This window comes from Euprymna scolopes, chromosome 16 (assembly GCF_053919585.1).
Source record: "Euprymna scolopes isolate OS-2025 chromosome 16, ASM5391958v1, whole genome shotgun sequence".
In the NCBI taxonomy this organism is placed as follows: Eukaryota; Metazoa; Mollusca; class Cephalopoda; order Sepiida; family Sepiolidae; genus Euprymna; species Euprymna scolopes.
Genome location: NC_136497.1, coordinates 92,763,872 through 92,780,583, shown reverse-complemented (window position 1 = coordinate 92,780,583; position 16,712 = coordinate 92,763,872). Strand labels below are relative to the sequence as shown.

The following is a 16,712-nucleotide window of genomic DNA, read 5'->3' as shown; positions in this document are numbered from 1 at the left end:
GGGGACCACGCTCAAGGAAGACACTTTCCAGCTCATGAACAACAGCAGCCGAGTCTTGCCGTTGAAGGGCCCGCCACAATGCAAATCTAGACAATCTGTCAAATAATGCCTGCTGTTGTGGTGAGTTACGTCCATTGCAAGCCTGCTCCAATTTCCTCTCACACTCAGTTTTTCCTTCTTCCATCGGACGGGTGCTGGGTCGATCGACCGGCAGGTTTCGCAGCTCCTTACAACAGATTTCACGTCCCTCTTTGACACATAGGGGTCGACCAGCCTGGTTAAGTAAAGGGTTTGTTTTACACCGGGGTGCTCACTTTGGCAATGGACATCGGCAACACGGCCTGGGTTAAGCCGACGCCCACCATGGTGCAATTCGCAGGTGCCGGTTCGTCTACTTCTTTTGGCAGGTCCAGCCAACAGCGTGGCACTCTGGTCAGGCAATCCACGCGATTCTAACAGGATTGCACCAGTGTCACATCTATGGCCAGGTTGAATTCCTTGATGATCTCGGTTAGGGTAGCAGGTCGTCTCCATATTAGCATTTCGGCCAATGCCTTCGTTGTCAACCGTGATTTCCCGCTCAAGATATCAGTTATCCACTAATGCACGTACATCAAGTATGTGACGATGTGTAGCACTCTGGCCTACCATTGTAGCGCCAGATTTACCCCTTTGAGTGTAGAATCAAACTCAGCCAGGTTTATGAGCCCGGCGTCATTTTCCGGCCGAAACCAGCAGGCATCTTCTACGATAAATCCATTGACCGCCAGAGCAACATCCAGGGCGAGTGAGCCGGCATCCACCCAAACTGTAAACTCACTCCTGTCGACACAACAGCTTTCTTGCACAGGTCATCCTCAGTCACTCTGGCCACAGTTTCCACCAACATGCTTCGCAGGGCAGGATCGCACACCTCATCGTCCCATCCCATTGACATGGAAGTCACATGTCGCTTTATGGCCGCCACCGTCACCCAGAGCCACCCACGGGGAAGTAGCCCACCAGTTTTCTGCAGACAGAAAAAAATGCTCCGACACGTGATGTTGGATGGAACTTCCGGGATGTCACCACCTCTTCCACAGTGGAGCCCATCTGCACTGCCACTCACATGCAAGCCAAGAACTTTCGCTCCAACTTGCAGGCTCTCTGGCTCTTGCACGACAGGCAGGCATGAGGCTTTCATTCACAAAAATGTTGTCAATATACAATGACATCACCTTTCGCACAGCTTCATCCTGACGCCAGTTCGCCTGCATAATTGCTATCATAATGTTCGGGCCATGTTCAGGTCGAACCCCAGCCTGGTCAAACAATGCGTATCTGCAGGTAGGGTCTTCGCAAGTCCAGGATTGCCATGTGTGCCCCCTGCTGTTGCCACTCCCTCAGTTTATGTGCGCAGACATCAGCCCCTGCCATGTGCAGGTCGACGTGTTCATTAAGTTCCGGGTAATCAATGATGGGGTGGACCTTCTGTTTATTCTCTTGCCTGATGGCCATCAGAGGAATCAGCCCCCTTGGTGGCCTGAGCTCATCCTCTCGGTACGGAACCAGCCAGCCATTATCCATTCAAACCTGAAGTTCTGCCTTGTACCACGCGGGAGGGGGATACTCTGTCAGCCGATTCCGCAAGGACACTAGTGGCTGGTCGCCTGACCACTTCCAAGACGTGATCCACGTGTTTGTGCCTTTGTCGTATTACGCATGGAAGTCAGGTTCATCAAGAGTGATCGCCATGCAGACCTGTTCTTCGCATTGGGAAAACTTCACATCACTGGCGCTGTCCACGGTGATTCCACTCAGCTGCGTAATAGTGTCCATTCCAAGGAGAAGGTTGTATCCAAGAAGCTCCCTGTTGACCACTAATGCCTTCACACCGGGGGGGGGGGGGCATTCCTTATATGGACAATGTTCACCCCACAACACACCAGCGAGCCTCCGCCAATGGTTAATACTGGAACCTTCTGTTTCGTCCATGTGGTGCAACATTTATTATTTAATAATATGTCCTCTGAAATAAGGACGAAACGTTGATTTTTTAATAATTTCATTCGGTTTTTTCTATTTTTCTCATAACATATACATATATGTATATCTGCATATACATGCATATACGTATATATACAATATAATAGGAAAATCTGAGTTAAATTATGCAGAATTACAACAAATTTTATTGTTTGAAAAAGGAGTACAAATAATTATTAAAGTTTTTTCCTTAATCCATGGATTTTCAATGAATGGGTCATCTCATCAGAGGAAACGTTAAAATAGATATGAGTAGCTATAAATCTTGCTTATTAGCACATAAATTTAAAATTATTTCGTTTAATCATGTATATATATGCACATACATATATATACATATAAACATATAGATATATGCATATTTATAAATATATATATATATTGTCACTTCTTGAAAGAAGAAAACCATCTTTCCCTTGCTTTATTGTTGATTATTCATCCATTTCCATGTACTTTTAAATTTTTTTCTTTTTGTTTTTGTTATTTCAATTAATACGTTTTATAATTTTATTATTATTATTTTTATTTATTTATTTATTTTATTTACTTATTTTATTTTAATTTAATTTTTTTATAATTTATATATTTTATTTTATATATATATATATATATATATATATATACATTTATACACACATACATATATATATATATACATGTGGAGATGTGATCAAGATGAATCAATTTCTATCTACTGTGGGAACGAAGGTGGCACTTCAGGGCAGCCCTGCTCTTACACATTCTGTTGCAGAGGTCACACTTTAGCTGAGATTGACAGACGCCAACTGGTGCTGCTCTAAAGTGGACATTCATATGATGCTTCAGGCCTCCACTTGATTGACTGACTATAGAGCAAATAGAACATCTGTGCCCTGCAGTGTTTTTTCCATCAAAGAAAGACTGATCTCCATGTGATCGTTTGTGGCTAGCTAGGCCGGCTCCGGATAAGGTCATTTTACTGCATAAATCATAGATTCTGCACAAAAGCCTCTGACAGACCTGATATATCAGATAGATTTTTTTCCGGATATCACACTTCATTTTTGCCTGCTCATATTTTTTTTTCTCAAACCTATCGCAGCCATGATAGACCAAGGGGAGCCACTTTTACGATCACCGGAAGCACTTTCCCAACTGGACACGTCAATACCGAGAGCTTTAAGATTATCTCTTTAATGTCGTTCTTAAAGCGTTTCCTAGGTTTATGTTGTTGACGCTTTCCTTGTATAATTTCACCATAGAACAGGTGCTTTGGCAATCTCCCATCATCCATTCTTGTCAGATGTCCAGCCCACTTCATCTGGTTGTGTATAATCAACTTCTCGATACATGGTATGTCAGCTCGCATGAGGACATCTATATCAGGTATAAAAAAAGTTCCACCTGATGCCCAGAATGTGTCTCAGAAATTTCTGGTGCACTCTCTCCATGACTTTTATGTGTCTACCATAAGTTGTCCAGGCCTCAGAAGCGTAAAGCAGAGATGGTAAAATACAAGATTGATAGACACTGATCTTTGTACGAAGAGTTATACCCCTATCAAACCACACTCGCTTCTCCAAGCCACCAAACGCCTTAGTAGCACACTGTATCTTATAGTTGACTTCAGCATCAGTGATAAGATGAAGAATTTCATGAACAAGCTTATCACCCTCACGTAAAAGCACTTCCACAGGAATACCATCAAGCCCTGAAGCCCTCCCAACATTCACTTCCTTAATTGCATCTCTAATTTCATTCTCAGATGGGAACTCAGACATTTCATGGATAAGCTTCTGTTCTGATAAAAATCCATTGATGACGTCCTCATCAACTTTAGAGGGGTTGTCAAAGAGATCAGAACAATGCGAGGGAGAATCTTGTTGGGATCCTTTATAAGGGCAATTCCATCACTTGAGAGTAGGGGAGATGTTGATAGTGTTTGAGGACCAAAAGCTTTTTTAAGCAATGGTATGTACGTTTGAAGTCTTTACGATCAAAAGCCATCTAGATTTGGTTGGCGAGTTTAGCCCACCACTGATTCTTAATTTGGTGGAGTCACTTTTGGAGAAGACCTTTGTTTGCTTTCAGTGACTGTTGGAGGGATTCTTGACCTCCATGAGAAGCAGACAACATTATATGATGCAACTCATTTTTAGCACTTAAGAGTTGAGTTATTTCAGAATCATTATCATCAAACCAATCCTGATGTTTGCGGAAGCCAAGAACATCTACACTTATTTCATAGAGTGTATTTTTAAAATGTGCCCACGACCCATCGAAATCAGTAGAATTAACTATGGATCAAAGCTTTTAACGTACACTTGGATCATCCAGCCTGGGAATCTTAACACCACCCGACCTACACTTCCTCCTTATACAGATTTTCAACTTCCCGCATACCAAAAAGTAATCTGTGCCACATTCAGCTCCACGCATAACACGCACACTACAGACGTCCTGCAAATCTCCCTTCCTGGAAATAATGTAATCAATCAAATGACCTTGTTTTGAACGAGGATGAGTCCAAGTAAACCTATGGACCTCCTTATGGCTGAAGAAAGTGTTACAGATAGCAAGGTTAAACTGAGTGCATAGATGGAGAAGATGCAGACCATTACTGTTGACCTTACCTACACCAAACCGGCTGAGTGAATCCCAGGACATCTAGCAAAGTTCTCACATTCCATGTAGCAACAGTTAAATTATTCCTCTCCTGATGAAATTTTCATTTTCCTTGTTTATTATTTTTCTTCAACTTTATCTTGTATCTCCTGCAAATATAGAGCAGCCACCGACTGCAGGAAGCTAGATAGCTAATAAAAGAGTAGACAATTTATAGATCACCTTTTCTAGATCATTCCCAAATTCATGGGCGAACAGTGTATCCCTAGAAAAGGTTTCTCAGCTGCCAGATCATCTGCCAAAGTTGCTTCCACCCTGTAAGCGATTTAGTCGACAATGTTAGATAAATCACTGGCCGCCTATGTGCAGATTTGCAGCTATGCACTTCCAGCCTGCTAAGCCTGTGCACGTCGCTACTTACCTATCGCCATAGGAATTTTGTTTATTATTTACTTATTTTTTTTTTGTTTTTAGAAGATATCTGTACATAACGACTGCGACACAACATGCTTGTGCTACACATCTTGTACCCTCTTGAACCCTACCACTGGTTGCACAGTGACAAACTGAAATAGTGAGATGACTGAGCAATGGCAGAGTGTGCATGTTTTATTATCACGGAGTTTTAACCTCTTCAGCAGCTGGACATATACACACACATGCACATAAGCAAGCAAACATGCATATGTGTGTGTGTGTGTGTATATATATATATATATATATATATATATATATATATATATATATATATATATATATAGTTCTCACAATGTACTAACCTTCCAGAGCTTCAGAGGGAGGCTAACAGGTACTACACCTTGCCCAAGGGTGTCCTGAAACTATGCAAGGCAGAGGCGTTCACTTCCTGAGGTAGTAGGTATACCCGCATATAAATATATATATATATATATATATATATATATATATATATATATATATATACATATATTCAAGCAAATATTATTAAATACAACGGAGACATTTTGTCTTATAATTCTTTTTTTTAATTTTTCAATTTTTCGTATTGTCTTTTTTGTTTCAAAATCAAAAATATTAATAAAGGATTCATACATGTTGCTGTTACGAGCGCTTTCGATTCGTCCATGAATCATCGTCAGGTGTTAAAAATACAGGATTGCGAAAATGAGGATTAAAAATGAAAACTAAAATATATATATTCAGTGATGAGTTAAAATAAAAGTCGATTAAGAATAAAAGTCGATTAAAAATTCGAGTGTTAAAACCAGCAAGTTCGTAGACACCATGTACGAAGTCCGTCCAACACGGACTACGCAAGACATTTCAGAACGTTACTGCTTTTTTGAAATGCAATGTCATTTATATTAGGTTGAAGAGTTCTAATGTACGACGCTTCAAGAATCTTTAATTTTTTTACATTATTTTCCCGTTGTATAATTTTTGTGTTGTCAACGAGGACCTTTCTAACATTGGAGGGGGGACAGCTATGTTCTTTTTTTAAATGTTTGTAAATCGCGCTTGTGTCGTTAAGGTGCATAGTTATTCGCCGGGACAATATATATACACATATATGTACATACATACACACATATAAATATATACGGATTTATAAATATATACATATATATATATATATATATATATACATATATGTACGTACATACACACATATATATGGATTTATAAATATATACATGTATATAAATATATAAATACATATATGTACGTACAAACACACTCACATGTATATATGCATACACACATATGAGTGGTGGAGAGAACTTGAATGCCTACTGGAAAGAACTTGAATGCCTACTAGACACTATACTCGAGTGTCGAAGGTCTCTCTGTACAGGGTTTTGTCAGAGCAACCTGGCATGAGGATACTTTTCCCTACAAGTAAACACTGACCAAATATTCAAAATCACATAGTATTCACAGCTCAAATAAAATCTGCTCACTATGATTAACCAACACTGGCTTTTACGAAGAATGGTGCAGCTTCTTCAAGTGATGTTACCTCAAGTAAAAGCACAAAGCTGGATACTACACCAGACTAGATGAATTTTTGTCCTGGGATCCAATGATACCAAGAGATCACTAGAAAGATATACTGTTAATATAACATATTTAAATGATTAGTTGCAGAGAGGAAAATTACATTCTCAACTCTTTTACTAATTCAGTGTTTGAATGATGGAGATATTTAATGGAATATTCGAATATCTGTATATCTTATAGATATCACGTATTAGCTCCAGGAAGGAGGCCCCTTGATTTCTGAGAACTTCGACTAAAGTAAAATGAAACAACAAGAAATACATACGCAAGCTGTCACTGCTGCTACATACCTTCCCATGCCACTATCTCTACTTATTTATAAAAGGCACTTTGTATACGTATCTGAGTTCGTTTCTTATGGACTCCAACACGGCTTGGTTGATTTTTTTTTTTAAGTCACACAAATATACTTTCTGTGTCTGGGAGTGTTCTTAAATAGGTTTTGTATCGGAATGTTCATGATAAGTATTAAATATCAATAACGGAAAAAATCGCATAAAGAAGAAACAATCCAATTCTGATTAAAGCTAACACCTCTTTATATATATATATATATATATATATATATATATATATATATATATATATATATATATGCATACACACACATGTTTCATTGTACAACAGTGACAATTTTTGTTTGTTTCTCTTCTGAGAAATACAGATACTTCAGATTGGTTTATAAATTCTTCATTTCCGTATCATTGTTTTATGGACATTCGTTTTTATAACTAAAGAAAATGTCAATCATTTACTTAATATTAGAATAAGAGCCATTTGGATTACATTGAATACATACAAAATCATATCTGAAGAAAAAAAAACAATTAAAGTTTAAAAGAATAATAATAAATTTTTAGAACAAATAAAATTCATTTTCAATTTCTGCGAAACTGACAATAGCTCCAATATGCACGTTTGAATACATATCTCGCAAGGGAAAATTTTCCGAAATATTATACAACATGGAACTTCCATCTTACCATAGTGACACAAGTAAGAACCAAATGCATGTATAAAATATTAAATAAAAAACACATATATATTGTATTAATAGAAGGTGAATCTGCTTATCTTATTCCATCGTCACATATCTTCCATCCATCCATCTAGCGTAGCCGCAGCCAAGATTGAACTCACTACATGAGTTTGTAGTGTAATTCAAATATTCTCGGTAGCTGAATACTTGATGCTTCGCCAGGGCTATCAAAGGTATTTTTTATTGTGACGCCATCACTAGATGGGGTGCCTACACGGCTTAAGAGAGTCCCATCTACCCTTGAGAGAAGGATAAACCACACCAGTTTCTCAACCTGGTATTTTACTTTGTGGTACATACAGCACCTTGCTTTCCAAAATGGTCACCCATCTGGTACTGGCCAGGCTCAACGTTGCTTAACTTCGGTGATCTGGCGAGAACCGGTGTGTCAACGTGATTGTGCTGTATGTAAATCACATATCTTAATTCGCTTCAATTTGTATCTGCCTTGTATTATTTTCTATAAATTTTCTTTATATGCACACTAAAAAATGCTTCAAGCAAACTATATTAACTTTCTATCAACAAAATATTGATTTCATTCCAATTATCAGCAAGCCTTTTTTATAGCGTCATAAATGGAATTCAAAATTGTAAGACATTTCTTTAGTTAATGGGAAAACATTATAAACTGCACAAACCTGTAAGTCTGCAATACAAAGTAGGTTATAGGATGTGCTTTTATTGAATACTAGTTGTCTCTGCAGTGAAAGAAATACAGTGAAATCATTTTATTTATTTGAACTAAAGGCAAATAACTCCTATTATATTCTTCAATCTTCTTAATCCAGTCATGATCAGCAGAGTATAGTTCTCTTCTTGTGTTAAGACGAAAAGTTATAACTGGAAAAATCCAAGAGATTCAGTTTATTTTATACAGCGATTTTGATTTGTTCCTTCCTATCACCTTTAGCTATAAGTACAATTGTCAAAATTTTTGTGATCATATCTACTGTGCAAAAAATATTGCCACAAATCGAAAATATGAGTTATGTCCCATGCTGATTTTTTTTTTTGTTTCATATAGGCTGGGTCAGGTTTTAGAAAATCTTTAAAATAAATTGTAGTTAAGTATGTTATTATGTTGCCAATTAAACAATAATGACATGAAAATTAACCAGTAAGAAGCAAAATTTATTTTATCTGCTTAAATTCTATTTGGACCTGCCTTTGTAAATGAAATCATAATTTTATATGTTAGAGTTAAATTATCTATGAGGAGAGCGTAATGCCAGATAGTATGACAAAGAAGGGGTGAACAGAAGAAACAGTGAAAGGACACAGTACACAACTCAAACGTAATGAAATGCAAAAAGAGGGGATAGATTTCTAATAAAAATCACGAATTAACTTATTTTCTTTATATAAAGAAAATAAAACAGTTTACATGTCATCATCTCTGAAGAGCAGCCAAAAATAAACGAAATAAAATATTTTTTTTTGTGATGGGTTTTGAAATGCATGTAAGACAGTAAAGAGAAAATATAAGAATTCAGCAAAATAAAACACAAAATAAACACAAAAATTATGATTGTGGGCCGATTCTTTACTTTCGTCATTGAAATCCAATCAACTAGTATATATGTTCTGAAGCCAGAAACATAATATCATTGAACATATTATTGGGCTGGTGCAAAAATAATGTTATTTATTGACGTTCAACTTCAAGTCAAAAAACATTATTTTTGCCCAAACCTAATATTTGAAGTAATTTGGACAATATTTTAAGATATATATATATATATATATATATATATATATATATATATATATATATATATATATATACCTTAAAATATGTTTTATATAAACGCAATAATATATATATATATATATTTGCGCTCCTATGGGTTTATTGAACACTGTAGTGAAGGAAATGATAGTTTTCACTCAAGTAAAAAGCAAAACGGCACAATCGCATTGACACACCGGTTCTTGCCAGTTCACTGATGTTTAGCAACGTTGAGCCTAGCCAATGCCAGATGGGTGACCATTTGGGAAGGTGAAGCGCTCTATGTACCACAAAGGTAAAATACCAGGTTGAGAAACTGGTGCTGCCTATCCTTCTCTTGAGGATAGATGGGGCTCTCTTAAGCCGTGAAGGCACCTCATCTAGTGATGGTGTCACAATAAGAAATACCCTTGATAACCCAAGCAAATCATCAAGTATTCAGCTACCGACAAGATTTAGATTACACTACAAACTCGTGTAGTTAGTTCAATCTCGTCTGCAGCCGCGATGGATGGATGAATAAAACAAAATTCTTTCTTAAAATGAACTGAATCCTTTAGGTTATCAATATCAAAGAAACAAATCAATATTAAAAAATCAAATCAAAACCAAAAAAACAAATGAATACCGAATTCATTTAAAAACAATATGTGCTTTTCATTAATAGAAGCAAGCAAGTCATATTATACGATAGAGTATCGGACGGTCATGATAAGTACTAACTGGTGTCTGGGTTTCGATTTTCAAGGATTACTGTGCTCTCTGCATCTAGCCACACTAATGAGTCTTGAAAAGAGTAACACTTGTGATTAAAACTTATATGCTTTTGCTAAAATTTAAAATGTTTCCCAACTAAAAACGATAAATTTATAAATTATAAATTTTATTACGATTTCAATATTGATACTATTAGACTGCCTGAAATCTCAAAACTATATTACGCTATAATTTATATGCTTTCATTTTTCTAGATAAGTATCAATATATTCATTGGCATATATTAGGATTACTCATTGAAGACTATTGTAATATATTCATTTATGTGAACGGATGAATGAATTAGCAATATCTATCGTTTTTATATTGCTTCTTATGAAAACCTACTTCCATTAGGGAAGAGGAATAAAACATAAAAAACTATATCCTCATTCCATCAATTTATCATACATAGCTATTTTCCATAAAGCTATACATATTTTTTTCATTTTTCAAATTCATCAATTTTAGCCAAGAATACATTTATATATGACAGAAAATCATGTTGGTGTTAAACTTCATTAAACATGCAAGTATCTCTTAATGACGGCTTCACTCCTGCAGGCTTTTATCTCTAAATATGTATTATAAAAATTTCAAAATAGTCTTGAAATTTATATGATCATTTTGTGAACTCTCATGTCTGACCTGTACACTTTGTCAAAAATTTTACCTACATGTTTTGCTGGTCGAATCGAAGAAATATATCATAGTAGTAGTAGTAGTAGTAGTAGTAGTAGCTGTTGTTTTTATATTATTATTATTATTATGAAGAAGAAGAAGAAGAAGTACTTGGGGAGACTTACTGCCACAGAAATTCCGATGATAACCAATGGTCATTGCCAGCAAAGAGAAGTTAATGGCAAGCGACTGCAAAAGTTAATAACAATAAAATGAATTTGCGATAATGCACATTCATTTGCAAAGGTTATCTAAGGAGGTAGAGAGTACTGGAAATCTGGGGAGATTTGTTGTCACCCAGATTACATGGAGCAAACCTTGAGGATGACCCATGTGAGAACCAATAATAATAATAATAATAATAATAAATATAATAAAGCCCAAATAACTGCAGCACAAGATAACTTGATGAAAACATACCCACACCAAAGCAAAGATCGACAAAACACAAGAAAACAGCAAATACAGACACTGTGGACAAAGAGATGAAACGATAAACCATATAGTAAGTGAATACAGCAAACTGGCCCAAAAGGAATACAAGAACAGGGACAACCAAGTGGGAGGACAGTATACTGGGGAATTATGAAAACAACTGCATCTCTAATGCACAGACAATTTTACCTAAATGTTTTGCTGGTCGAATCGAAGAAATATATCATAGTAGTATAGTAGTAGTACAACCTGCAACAGTACTTGAAAACGAGATTAGAAAATCTTATTGGACATAGACATACAAATGGATAAACCCATCCAAGCAAGAAGACCGGATGTTATAATTAACAAAAAGGAAAAGTCCTATCAAATCGTAGCCTTTGCTGTCCCAGCTGACCACAGAGTGAATATCAAAGAAAAGGAAAAACAGAGCAAATACACAGAGATAACCAGAGAGTTAAAAGGGATTTGGATGATGAAGAAAATCGAAATAATACCCATAATAGAAGGAGCACTAGGAACAATTCCGAAAAAATTTGAAAAAAGAATGGGATAAATTGGAATCAGAGGAATGGCTGCAAAGATACAACGAATAACGATAATGAAAACAGCTGAAATATTAAAGAAAACTCTTGAATGCGGAGATGAATACACATGCACGGGCAAACAAACTGCTGCAGAGGCAAAACATGAAGAAACATTACAGGGAACCAAGAACATTGAAGCTGCATAAGTACAAGTCCTCAAGTCCCTCACCGATCCCAACCATTGCCCCATCACCTTCTCCCCAAAAGAGTGAAACCTGCTGACGTTCAGATTGTGCGGTGTTACATTGGTGGCGAGAGGCCAGGTGTGGTCGATTGGAAAAGAAGAGGGCAGAAACGTGCTGTTGTTGAGAGAGTGACTCACTCCTTCCCGAACCCCAGAACCGAATCCTGATTATAACGCTAGGTAGGTCTGTTTAAGTGCAACAGTTTATCTTGAAGGAAGACTGAACCGATATTAACGTTACATGTACCATGGGGGTCCACATGGACCTCGGTTTGAGAACCATTGATTAAACACTAAACAAAGAAATGACACCCATAATGAAAAAGAAGGGTTTAATATACGTTAAATTTATATGATGATGTCAACATTCCAAATATTCACATTTAAAATCATTCTTTACCATAAAACTGAAAGTAATTTTCTTCTTTTGAAGATTGTAACGTTGGGTATGGGGAAGCCAAACCAGCTGCCAACATTACCCTGCTTTTTATTGAAACCAACCGAGAGCTCTTTTTAGTATCCTTGTTGTTCCCTTAAGTGCAATTTTCTGAATCTCTTTTGCACTTGGTTCACCAGGAATATTAGTTAGGTAGCACTTCAGGTTCTTCTTCATAAGCCCTGTGGCACCTATGATAACTGGTATAATTGATATCTCTCTAAGATTCTAGTATCTTTTCATATCATACATTAGACCTGGATATTTGGTCCGTTTCTCCCTTTCAGCTCTGTTCAGACCTTCATCATTAGGAACACTCACTTCAACCAAGGTTGCAACTCTCTCTGACTTATTCCATATAACTATGTCAGGTTTCACAGCAGCATGCTCAAGGTAGGTGGCTGTAGGGATTACATGATCGTAATGTACTGTATGAAGGTGCATATGTGTAATAATAGTTACAATGCAACATTTGCAACCGTTGAAATTAAAATTATGTGCCTTACTAAGTAAACGGTGTGATAGATGACAGTGGTGGTACATGTTAACCAGGGGGTGAAAACGCCATCAACTTTTCTTAATATGACAAAAAATATAAACTAAAATATTGATACCGACGAAACAGTGCGATTTATGAATGTGATTGAAAAGGGAAATTTTCTTTTACAATATATGAAAATGAATATAAAAAGAGATATTTTATATAGCTTTTGCTAGAAAGATATTCCGGTAAAAGGTACAGGGGAATTTTTTTTTTTTTTTTTTTTTTTACACAGTGATCACCACTTATCAAGGCCCGGAAGCCACTCAGGGATAAGGGTTATTGCAAGTACATCACGTTAGTGAGGAGATTTTATGAAGTGTTTAATTAGGGGGCGGTTCATTAGGAATTTGTTAACATTAGACTTGAAGACATCCAAGTTGTAGTCCGGAGGGAAGCAGGCAGACGGAACAGAGTTCCACAGGCGTGCAGTTCTAAGAAAGAAGCTTTGCTCATGAAATCCGCGTTTTGATTTAGGCACAGATATAGAGTGGGGGAAATTTTTCACAGTGGATTCAGCTAGACGGGTGTTTTTCGTGAAAGTTTGGCGAGGGGGGACCAGGGATTGGAGTTCAGACGAGCACCTGCCATGAAAATAACAATAAAACAAGGATAGGCTCGCAACGTCTTTTCTGTGGGAGAGGGGTTGCAGGGTAGAGAAAAGGGCATCCCCCACTAAACCACGAAGTCTATTTTGTACTCTGTCAAGGCATGATAGGCTGTTTTTAGCAGCTCCTGCCCAGATATGCAACAGTATTCCATCCTTGGACGTACTTGGCTTTTATATAGATAGAGAATTGCATCAGTAGTGAGATATCTTCTGGAGCGGTAGAAGGATCCCACCATCTTTCCTGCGACCTTGGCAACAGACTTGATGTACGTGTTCCATTTCAGATCAGGAGTAAAGGTCAAACCCAGAAGCTTGTCAAAACACGGGGCCTCACCCAGACGAGAGCCATCCATCACAATTGATGCCAGCTGGGGATCAGAGCGTTGATCATGTAAGGATAGGAGTTTGGTTTTAGATACATTAAAGGTAACTAGCCACATCTTCCCCCACTGAACCACGTGCTCGAGATCAGAGGAGAGAGAATCAGAGAGAACTTCGTCATTTACAGCCTTTGATGTGTTGCCGTAGATGGTCGTGTCATCAGCATAGATGTCAACAAATGATTTAAGTATGTGTTTAGGGAGGTCATTGATGTAGATCAGGAAGAGAGTTGGGCCCAGGATTGACCCCTGAGGGACTCCAGCATTTATATTGCAGGCCCCCGATTTTTGTCCATCTACCACTACTCTTATGAGCCTATCGGAGAGAAATGATTTAATGATTGAGAAAACATTTCCAGTTATACCGTAGCTGGAAATCTTGTGAAGTAGACCCTTATGCCATACTTTGTCAAAGGCCTTTGATATGTCAAGAGCAATTGCCCTAGAAAGGAAGCCTTTGTCAAGAGATTCACTAATCCTGTGGGATATAACCGTCAGCACATCTGCGGTAGATCTTGCAGAGCGGAAACCATATTGTGTGTCACTAAGAAGGTTGTTCCTGCTGAGGTGGTTGACTATTTCTCTATTTAATATTGATTCCAGTAACTTACTCATAACACAGAGAAGACTTATTGGTCTGTATTGAGAGGGAGATGACTTATCACCTGAATTCTTAAATACAGGGCAAACTGATGAGGTCTTCCAGGGGGTCGGAAAGCACTTCTCCTTAAGGCAGCGCTTAAATAGTTTCGTAAGTATGGGAGCAAGTTCTGGTTGAAGCTTTTTTAACACTATAATTGGGATACCATCAGGGCCAGTTGCTTTACTGGAATCTAGGTTTTTTATTAGCTTGGCGACCTTATGCACGGATATTTGTATGTTACCTAGCTTGTTCTGTGTTATAGGAGGAAATATGGGGAGTTGATGGCCTTGGTCGCATAGGGTAGAATTAGCTGCAAAGTTCTTTGCAAATAGTTTGGCCTTGTCTGACGCTGACGAGATAACCTCTGGTCCATTGATAATGGTTGGGATAGAACGCACACTTCTGTTCAGGATCCTATTTGTTATTTGCCAAAACTGGTGGGAACCAAGCCGCTGATCAGCTACCTTGGATTAAACAGACTGGGCATATAGCTCTCTTGCATTTTTTATTACTCTTTTACAGTGGTTGCTGGCAGTCCTGAAAGCAACTTTAGTCTCAGTGCATCTATTACGTTGGTAGTTATGGAAAAAGTGATTTCTGTGCGCGATAGCAGCAGCACATTCTGGGGAGAACCATGGCTGGCTGTTAGGTTTTTGTTGGAATTTTTTAGATGGTATGAATTGGTCTATGCCTACAATTAACCATTCGGTCAGATCTGATACTATAGAGGACACTTCCTTTTTAAACATGGAGTGCAGAGGTAAATCAGATATGAATGTACGGAAGCTATCCCAGTCAGCCATAGAGTATCGGTATACAGTACGGTGGAGGGGTACGTCTGATGGCTTCTTACATTTTGTTTTTATCTTAACTGATACGACGGAGTGGTCGGAGGATCCTAAAGGACAATGAACGGTACATGAACATAGCTCAGGGGAAGTTGAAAGAAAAAGGTCTAAGAGGCTTGCATATTGATCAGTAGTATCGGGCACACGGGTGGGTTCGCGAACAATCTGAGTGAGGTCATAAGCAATGGCAAAATCATGACAAAACCTCCCCTCATCATCTGTCTTATTTGAATGGGTCAGCCATTCCACATTATGGATGTTGAAGTCACCACAGATGTGGATGTTAGCCGAGGGATGTGAAGACAGTATGTGGTCTATTTTCTCAGATATGCTCTTAAAGATAGTAACTCCGCTGTTGTGGGGCCTATAGAGGGCAAATATAAATGCAGTGGTGTTAGCAAGTGCAACCCTGAAGCACATATAGGGTAAATTAGGATCTTCTCTAGAGATATCCCTGCCACATGGGAAGCCATCCTTAATGTAGGCACATATTCCATGCCCATGGCGATCTTGGTAGTCAGATTTAGCTGTTAAATTGGAGTATCCATTAATTATGAACTCATCTAGGGAAGTGGTCGGCCCTATTCCAGTTTCACATAGAAATAATATGTCCGGTTTCGTCTCCTGTAATTGGGTTTCAACCTCTGGAAGGTTGGAACGTAAACCCCTGATATTGGAGAAGGAGACCTGGTAGTAGGGGTCTACGCTGGAAGATGGGGTTCTAGGTTTAATCGAGTTTTTATTCTGGAGATATTTCATGTTGAGGTTTTGGGATTTGTGGAATAGGTCGGCATACTTGGTTAGAGCAGTACAGAGAGGGAAAGTAAGAGAGAAAAAGACAAGGAAAAATTTTTTTTTATTATTTGTAGCACACGAAAAGGTAAAGCCGTAACAATTACCCACTAGTATGGCATCGAGAGGCCCCACCAGAGACTACTGCATGGTCCAGATCCACTCACCAAATGGCAATACAGCAGTCCCAGTACTTTGCGCCTGCTGATAGGACAGCCTCCTTAGTGGTTAATCCAAGGTTCGGGTCCCTGACTATCAGGCGGATAACGTCAGCCCAGACAAAACGTTTACCTCCAGCACCCTTACTAGTGACATGGCAACAAGGACAGACAAAGACAGAAAAATATCCGACATCTCAGACTACTGGTCACCAAGTAGT

The 16,712-nt window shown here is 38.0% G+C and overlaps 1 protein-coding gene and 1 pseudogene across 1 annotated transcript in view; both read right to left on the bottom strand.

Annotated features, from left to right (window-relative positions):
* Positions 1 to 16,712, bottom strand: part of LOC145296203 (cytosolic carboxypeptidase 6-like) — a 1,000,694-nt gene that overhangs the window by 625,975 nt on the left and 358,007 nt on the right. The gene's annotated exons all lie outside the window — the stretch shown is intronic.
* On the bottom strand, positions 8,002 to 8,118 carry LOC145296585 (5S ribosomal RNA; annotated as a pseudogene).